We start from the raw sequence: 10000 nt of genomic DNA, 5'->3' as shown, positions 1-10000 counted from the left end.
TGTGACATTCCATTGAATAATTGAACCTGTTTATGAATCATCTTTTTTTTTTTTTTCTTTTTCGCTGGTTAATTCATTCATTTGTTTATATTTCTACTTATTCTTTCGTCAGTTCATTCGTTTTACTTGTCAGTTCCACCAAGGCCCATCCCATTCTGGTGCAACGAGCAGCACAAAACTGTGACTACTTCTTCTTCTGCGTTCACTCGTATGCACACGAGTGGGCTTTTACGTGTATGACCGTTTTTACCACGCCATGTAGGCAGCCATACTCCGTTTTCGGGGGTGTGCATGCTGGGTATGTTCTTGTTTCCATAACCCACCGAACGCTGAAATGGATTACAGGATCTTTAACGTGCGTATTTGATCTTCTGCTTGCATGTACACACGAAGGGGGTTCAGGCACTAGAAGGTCTGCACATATGTTGACCTGGGAGATCGTAAAAATCTCCACCATTTTACCCACCAGGCGCCGTCACCGTGATTCGAACCCGGCACCCTCAGACTGACAGTCCAACGCTTTAACTACTCGGCTATTGCGCCCGTCCAAAACTGTGACAATTCGGTTCACAAAACAGGAAACCTCTTCCATTTTTTCTGTCACCTCACGTTTTCCTTCTGTCCGTCCTTTGTCATGAAATATGTTCATGGGCAGATAATTCAATGATTTATGCATTCATTCTTTCGTGTCTATATTCATCTACTTGCGCATTTATCTGTTTATTATTTTATTTATCTATTCATTTATTTATTTATTTATTCATGTGTTCATTCGTGAATTTGTTGTGCATGTGATATTGTATTATGTATGTGCTTTTTCTTTTTTAGTTGTATATATTCAGTTGCTTTTCATTGTTCAAACGCACGTCATGTTTTCTGGTGGAACCATACAATATCTGTCGCTTGAAATTATGCATTAGTAAAGCAATCGCGCGCGTACACACAAACACGCACACAAACACGCACGCACGCACGCACACACACACACACACATTTCTAAACCAAAGACCACCAGTACCCTTTCCATAATCCGCGTGTGTGGGGTGGGGAGAGGGTGGTGGTGGTGGTGCGGGTGTGTGCTGATTATCTGGTTGCGGTTTTCCGCAATTCATCTTTATTCTTATCTTATCTGTCTATTATAATCAATGTGCAGTATAGTAGGCTATGTTTATAATTATATTCAAATAATGTTTCTTAATTCTTTCTGTTTTTACATTAAGAATACTAGTTATTACCTGCAGTGTGTGGATGTATGTATGAAACGATGTATGTGATTTTTTTTTTTTTTTTACATTTGTATCTTCGTAATATTCGTAAAAGCTGTTGTTGACTTTTACAGTTATGGTCCCCATGTTGTTTACTTGTCTATGTTGTGATAATGCACCTGACCAAATTTCTCCAGTTGGAGATAATAAAGTTATTCTTATCTTATCTCTCCTCCCACTACTAGCCTTCGATGTCTTTGTCGCGTGTTGTTACGTCACATTGACGCCGTGACAGCCCTTCTCCAAAGAGGTCGCTGCTTCTTTCTGGAGGTCGTCCAGACGTTCAGACCGCAAAACAAGTTACGACTCTGAGCCATTCCTTGAGCGTGTGTGTGTGTGTGTGTGTGTGTGTGTGTGTGTGTGTGTTTATATTCAAACAAGATTCATGTTTGTTTGTTTGTTTATTAGTTTGCATTCATCTGTAGCTCCCCAGTTAAGTCTGGCCTCACTTTTTTTCTTCTTCTTTTTTTTTTTCTCTGTCTCTGTCTCTTTGTCTTCCTCTCTCTCTCTGTGTGTGTGTGTGTGTGTGTGTGTGTGTGTGTGTGTGTGTGTGTGTGTGTGTGTGCGTGCGTGCGTGCGTGTGTATATAAGTATGTGCGTGTGTGTGTGTGTGTACGTGCATGTATGCATCTGTGTGCGTGATTGTGGACTGCGGTTTTTGTTTGTTTTGTTTTGTTTTGTTTTGTATTGTTTTGTTTTTAACAAAGCTGTGTGCAACAAGTGGGAGACCACTTTTCACACTGAGTTTCCAGGTTGTTCGCCCGGAGTACTACATAACTCATACACTGAACCCCCCCCCCCCCCACCCCCCTCCTCCCCCACTAAGCCTCCTCTCGCTCTTACCATTACATGAAATGAATGTTAATCACGCGCTACGTGACGATTCAACCCCCCCCACCCCCCTCCTCCCCCACTAAGCCTCCTCTCGCTCTTACCATTACATGAAATGAATGTTAATCACGCGCTACGTGACGATTCAACCCCCCCCCCCCCCCCCCAACCCCCCACCCCCCTCCTCCCCCACTAAGCCTCCTCTCGCTCTTACCATTACATGAAATGAATGTTAATCACGCGCTACGTGACGATTCAACCCCCCCCCCACACCCCCCAATATTCCATGTGACCGCGGTACACTTGGTAATAAAGACATATTCTATTCTATTCTGTTCTATTATTCAGTGCTGGGAAGAAAACACAACTTTACCTAAGTAAATTCATAAAACTTGGAAAGGGTGTGCAACTTTTGTTACATCTAAAACATGCTTGTCAGTATGTTTAAGTTTGATTTGTTTTGTTGCAAATCATTATCATTAACGCGCACGTGTGTGTGTGTGTGTGTGTGTGTGTGTGTGTGTGTGTGTGTGCGTGGTGTGTGCGTTTTTGCGTGTTTCGGAGACATCGTTGGTCTGAAGTTGTGGTTCAGTAAGTATGTATTGGTATTGTATCCTCCACACCCCAAAAGGGGTAAAAAGGGTTACATTTCTTTGAATATTTGTTCATGTTCTCCTGGCCCCTCTCTCTCTCTCTCTAACACACACATACTCTCTCTCTCTTCCCCCCACCCTCTCTCTCTCTATCACAATAGGTTTATATTTGACGTTTTGGAAATAAGTATCAACATAGAGGAGCTCGTCTTATACTCGCTGTTTGGTAAATTTACGCAATCTGATTCGCTTTGTCTTCTTTGTTCTAAAGCTGTCCGCGAAAATGAAGCACTCTCTCTCTCTCTCTCTGTCTGTCTCATTCCCTCCCCCTTTTTATTCCACCCACCCTTGCATCCATTCACTCTCAGATTCCTTGTTTTGTTTCTCTGGTTCTGGGCCTCACTACCTCACCGTTGAAGTTGTGGCCAGATGAAGATGCCTCTTTTCTTCTTCTTTTCCCATACTAGATTTTATAGTTAGATTTTCATTATCACCCCAGGAACCTCTCCTTTCAACTGTGAAGAGACGCAAGCTGATATGGTTTGGACACAACACTCGACACACCAGCTTGTCCAAAACAATCATGCAAGGCACCATCGAGGGCGGGAGAAGAAGAGGAAGACAGCGGAAGAACTGGCATGAGAACATCAAACAATGGACCGGACTCCACACACGTGAGCTGCTGCCGGCGGCTGCCGACAGAGACAGATGGAGAAGGGAGGTTGCGTCTGCGGTCCTCAGGCTTCCCCCAACGACTACTTTGTAGTTATGGGCCTAAGGTGGAGGTGGTAAAAGCGCCTCGTTTAGCCATTGAATCCGTCCACTAATTCCAAAAAAGATCGTAAGGTGAGGAAACAACAGCAAAACTGTTGCCCAATCAACACCAAACACAACATCCAAACAGCAAGTAGAGTTGGAGACAAGTATTCCACAGCAAACTTTACGACCACAACAAAACTCAAAAGCAAACAGCTTTCTCAGACAAAACGGAGTGCCATCTCTTAAGTTTCGCCCTGAGGGAATGATGATGCATCGCGGGAATGGCTAGCGATGCACATCCGGAGTACCTCAAGGATCCGTTCACAGCACGCCCACATTTCTCTCAGCGCTGCAGAAAACGAAATCATCCAGTCAATCTTCCCCCACACATTTGCGCTCAGCACATGCAGCTCAATGCAAAGAGAATAGAAAGAATAGAAAGAAAAGAAAGAAAGAAGCAATGATAATCAAGCACAGATCCTCACATCATGCGAATGATACGCAAATCGCATTTTGTGATGGCCATTCCCGAGGATAAGTGTTCTTTCTCTGAAACAAAAATTCAAAACAAAGCAACACCAAAGAATTGAAAAAAACAACAACAATATAATGAACAGAAAGAAAGAAAAGAAAAGAAAAGAAAAGAAAAAAGCACAATCTCGTTAAACAAACGATAGAGTCCCAAGATGCTGTCAAGCAAATTATAGTAGTATGCAAATTTTATGCAGATCTCCACATTGTACTTTTTTGTTTTCCCCCTCTCCCTTTTCTTTCACCGTGGTTGTGTAATTTAAACTGATAATGATTATGAGGGAGGCTGCTGGAAGGAAATGCCAGGTTCAAGGCAAAAATTACGTGGCTTCATCGGCCAAGCAGCTATTAATTTCAAAATTTATTGATTGATCAAACGCATAAAGACTCTCTGCCAAGCAGCAATTACTTGAATAAAAAAAAAATATAAAGTAAAAATATCGATTGACAATAAAGACTCATTTTCTCTCTGTCTCTCTCACTCTCTGCCTGTCTTTGTCACAAGCTCTCTGTCTCTCTCACTCTCTGCCTGTCTTTGTCACAAGCTCTCTGTCTCTCTCACTCTCTGCCTGTCTTTGTCACAAGCTCTCTCTCACTCTCTGCCTGTCTTTGTCACAAGCTCTCCGTCTCTCTCACTCTCTGCCTGTCTTTGTCACGAGCTCTCCGTCTCTCTCACTCCTCTCCCCTCTTAAGTCCCCTCCCCCTCAAACTTTCTTCTCCCACGCTCTCGTCCCTCCTCTAAGCTCTCTTCTCACCCCTCAAACCTCTCCTCTCTCCCAAACGCCTCACTCCTCTAACGCTCCTGTCTCACTCCTCAATCTCTCCTCTAAGCCTCTGTCAACTCATCCATCAACTCCCCCTCACATTTAACGCTCTACACATGCCAGCTCAATGCAAAAGTCATGTACAAAAGAAGAAGAGCCAATGATCAGCACAGATCCTCTCATCATGCGAAGATACCAAATCGCATTTTGTGATGGCCATTCCCGAGGATAAGTTCTTTCTCGAAACAAAAATTCAAAACAAGCAAATCCAAAGACTGAAAAAAAAACACACACAAAAAACAATGAACAGAAAGAAAAAAAGAATAGAAAAGAAAAGAAAAAACTCAATCTCGTTAAACAAACATAGAGTCCCAAGATGCTCAACAAATATAGTAGTATGCAATTTAGCAGACTCCACATTGTACTTTTTTTTGTTTTCTCCCTCTCCTTTTCTTTCACCGTGGTTGTGTAATTTAAACTGATAATGATTATGAGGGAGGCTGCTGGAAGGAAATGCCAGGTTCAAGGCAAAAATTACGTGGCTTCATCGCCAAGCAGCTATTAATTTCAAAATTTATTGATTGATCAAACGCATAAAGACTCTCTGCCAAGCAGCAATTACTTGAATAAAAAAAAAATATATAAAGTAAAAATATCGATTGACAATAAAGACTCATTCTCTCTCTGTCTGTCTCACTCTCTGCCTGTCTTTGTCACAAGCTCTCTGTCTCTCTCACTCTCTGCCTGTCTTTGTCACAAGCTCTCTCTCACTCTCTGCCTGTCTTTGTCACAAGCTCTCCGTCTCTCTCACTCTCTGCCTGTCTTTGTCACAAGCTCTCCGTCTCTCTCACTCTCTGCCTGTCTTTGTCACGAGCTCTCCGTCTCTCTCACTCTCTGCCTGTCTTTGTCACGAGCTCTCTGTCTCTCTCACTCTCTGCCTGTCTTTGTCACAAGCTCTCCGTCTCTCTCACTCTCTGCCTGTCTTTGTCACGAGCTCTCCGTCTCTCTCACTCTCTGCCTGTCTTTGTCACGAGCTCTCTGTCTCTCTCACTCTCTGCCTGTCTTTGTCACAAGCTCTCCGTCTCTCTCACTCTCTGCCTGCCTTTGTCACAAGCTCTCTGTCTCTCTCACTCTGCCTGTCTTTGTCACAAGCTCTCTGTCTCTCTCACTCTCTGCCTGTCTTTGTCACAAGCTCTCTGTCTCTCTCACTCTCTGCCTGTCTTTGTCACAAGCTCTCTGTCTCTCTCCGCTCACGCTCTCTGTCTCTCTCCTCTAACGGTCTCTCTCCTCTAACGCTCTCTGTCTCTCTCCTCTAACGCTCTCTGTCTCACTCCTCTAACGGTCTCTCTCCTCTAACGCTCTCTGTCTCTCTCCTCTAACGCTCTCTATGTCTCTGTCTGTCTGTCTGTCTTTCTCTCCTCTCTCACACAGAGAATCATTTTCGGAAATGGGGCGAAACAATAAATGCATTACACACACACACGCGCGCGCGCACCCCCCCCCCCCCCACACACACACACACATACGCACGCCCAAACGCATTCATACATCATAAAAGAAATATAATTTAAAAAAAAAAAAAAAAAAAAAAAAAAACAGCCTAAAAAGCAGTAAAATGTTTCGTTGTTATTTGTTTCTTTGCGCATATATTTTTGCATCTTCGTTTTCTCAGAGAAGCGGTCCAAACTTTCTGATGCACAAATCCAAAGACAGACAGACATGCATTTTCTTTTTCTTTTCTTTCATTCTTTTATCGTTTGTGTTTTTGGTCTTTTCTTCCTGCTTTCATTCCTTGCCTTTCTTTGTCTTTTCTTTCTTTCGTATTCTTTCTGTATATCTTTCTTTCCTTCGTTACTTCTGTCCTTTTATTCTCTGTCTGTCTGTCTGTCTGTCTGTGTCTCTTGTCTCTTTGTGTCTAACTCTCTCCATTTCTCTGTCTCTCTCTCTGCCTCTGTCTGTGTCTGTCTCTCTCTCTCTCTCTCTCTCTGTCTCTTTCTATATATCTTTCTTTCCTTCGTTACTTCTGTCCTTTTATTCTCTGTCTGTCTGTCTGTCTGTCTCTTGTCTCTTTGTGTCTAACTCTCTCCGTTTCTCTGTCTCCCTCTCTGTGCCTCTGTCTCTATCTCTCTCTTTGTCTCTTTCTATATATCTTTCTTTCCTTCGTTACTTCTGTCTTTTTGTTCTCTCTCTCTCTCTCTCTCTCTGTGTCTCTCTCTCTGTGTGAGTCTCGGTCTCTTTGTGTCTGACTCTCTCCGTTTCTCTGTCTCTTTCTGTGCCCCTGTCTCTGTCTCTCTCTCTGTGTCTCTTTCTATATATCTTTCTTTCCTTCGTTACTTCTGTCTTTTTATTCTCTCTCTCTCCCTCTCTGTCTGTCTGTCTGTCTGGATCTCTCTTTCTATATATGTTTCTTTCCTATGTTACTTCTGTCCTTCTTTCCATTTTTTCTTTCTTTTCTTATTCAATTCTTTCTTTCTTTCTTTCTTTGTTTTTTTGCTTGTTTGTTTGTGGATGGATAGACGTGTGTGTGTGTGTGTGTGTGTGTGTTTGTGTGCGTGTGTGCAGCTCTGTGCACGTGCGCGCGCGCGCGTGTGTGTGTGTAGGCTGTATGTTTTACATTTATTTGCTTATTTGTTTATTTATTATCATTATTGTTTTTTTATTCTCTCTGTCTCAAGCTCTCTGTCTCTCCCACTTTATCCCTCTCCGCTTTTTTTTATTTTTTAAAGACTAGCAAGGACAGATTGGAAGAATGGGCCATGCCTAAAATCTTAATCCTTGAATAAAAAAACAAAACAAAAAACGTATTGAGTTCTGAGCTCTCTCTCTCTCTCTCTCTCTGTCTGTCTCTCTCGTCATCAGTTATTGGTTCATGTGCACCACTGCGACTCCTCGGTTTATCGCTACCAACCGGAAGACTGCAAAGAACTACGTGATTTAACGAACTTAAAGCGCTGAAAGCCTGGCGCTAAATTAGTACACATGTCAGTCATAGCTGGCAATCTGACCTATCCTCACTACCCACAGCAAACAAAACATCACACCTCTTCTGAGGGTTAGTTTGTATTTGTATTTCTTTTTATCACAACAGATTTCTCTGTGTGAAATTCGGGCTGCTCTCCCCAGGGAGAGCGCGTCGCCATACTACAGCGCCACCCCCTTTTTTTTCTTTTTTTTTTTTTTCCTGTGTGCACTTTTATTTGTTTTTCCTATCGAAGTGGATTTTTCTACAGAATTTTGCCAGAAGCAACCCTTTTGTTGCCGTGGGTTCTTTTACGTGCGCTAAGTGCATGCTGCACACGGGACCTCGGTTTATCGTCTCATCCGAATGACTAGCGTCCAGACCACCACTCAAGGTCTAGTGGAGGGGGAGAAAATTTCGGGGGCTGTGCCGTGATTCGAACCAGCGCGCTCAGATTCTCTCGCTTCCTAGGCGGACGCGTTACCTCTAGGCCATCACTCCACAGTTAACTGTTAACGATGAGTAATACACAGACCCACTGGGGATTTTTCTTTTTCTTTTTTTTCTTTTCTTTTCTCTCTCTCTCTCTCTCTCTCTGTGAATGTTTAACGTGCTCAAGATGGGAGCGTGAGAATCGTGCCGTTTTGACTGCTATGACACGTCCCAGTGAAAAGCATGGACAACATGAAAAGTGTTAAGCGTTGTTTCGGAACCACTATCGGCATAAAAGTGTGACAAATTGATTTTTTTTTTTTTTTTTTTTTTTTTTTTTTGCTGTCGTTGTGTGTGTGTGTGTGTGTGTGTGTGTGTGTGTGTGTGTGTGTGTGTGCTGCGCCCACGCGCAGTGGAAGGAAAATCAGAGGGAGGTGGGGGGGACAGGGTGGTGGTGGGGGTGGAGGGGGTTTGTAATGCTGCTGGACACGCTCAGTCATACGAACACATTGACACAAACCGCGTGACTGCACACAGGACACAGCAAACACCAAAACCATGTCAGCTAGCAAAACAACTGATGAATTCATTCAGAGCAGAGACTGGTTTTTCCGTCATTATCCTGAACACCACACACACACACACACACACACACACACACACACACATATGCAGACACACGAAAAAAAGAAAGGGAGACTCCGTCGTCATCGTCGTCGTAGTCACCACAACCACCACCACCATCATCATCATCATCATTGTAGTCGTCGTCGTCATCCTCACCCCCACCACCGTCAACAACACTCCTCTTTCTCGTCGTTTTCCTTTTCCTCTTCCTCCCCCTCTTCATCACCTCCCCCCCCCGCTCCTCCTCCTCCTCCTCATCATCACCAACATCATCACCCCCACCGTCATTCTTACCAGCCACCACCAACCACCACCCTCCCCCAAACCTAGTTCAGTCGTCATCATCATCATCGCCCTATCGCCCTCCTCCTCATCACAGTCACCACCACCACCATCATCATCATCATCAACATCACCATTATCATCATCATTCTTATCAGCCACCACCACCATCCCCCTCCCCCCTCCCCAAAAACTAGTTCAGTCATCATCATCATCACCCTCCTCCTCATCACAATCACCATCATCATCTTCACCATCATCACCATTATTATCATCACCATCACCACCATCATCATTCTTACTGGCCACCACCATCCCCCCCCCCTCCCCCAAACCTAGTTCAGTCGTCATCATCATCACCTACCTCATCATCACAATCACCATCATCATCATCACCATCATCATCACCCACCTCATCATCACAATCGCCATCATCATCATCACCATCATCATCATCACCATCACGCTCCTCATCATCACAATCGCCATCATCATCATCACCATCATTATCACCACCATCACTATCATCACCATCATCATTATCACCACCATCACTATCATCACCATCATCATCATCACCATTATCACCATCATCATCACGCTCCTCCTCATCACAATCGCCATCATCATCATCACCATCATTATCACCACCATCATTATCATCATCATCACGCTCCTCATCATCACAATCGCCATCATCATCATCACCATCATCATCGTCATCATCATCACCATCATCATCACCATCATCACTATCATCACCATCATCACCCTCATCATTATCACCATCACCACCACCATCATCATCATCATTATCACCATCACCACCATCATCATTCTTACCAGCCACCACCACCAATCATCCCCCTCCCCCCTGACCTAGTTCAGTCGTCATCATCATCACCCTCCTCAACACAATCATCATCATCACCATTATCATTCTTACCAGCCACCACC

The sequence above is a fragment of the Babylonia areolata genome, chromosome 24, assembly GCF_041734735.1.
Source record: "Babylonia areolata isolate BAREFJ2019XMU chromosome 24, ASM4173473v1, whole genome shotgun sequence".
In the NCBI taxonomy this organism is placed as follows: Eukaryota; Metazoa; Mollusca; class Gastropoda; order Neogastropoda; family Buccinidae; genus Babylonia; species Babylonia areolata.
Note: the sequence above shows the minus strand (reverse complement) of the source record.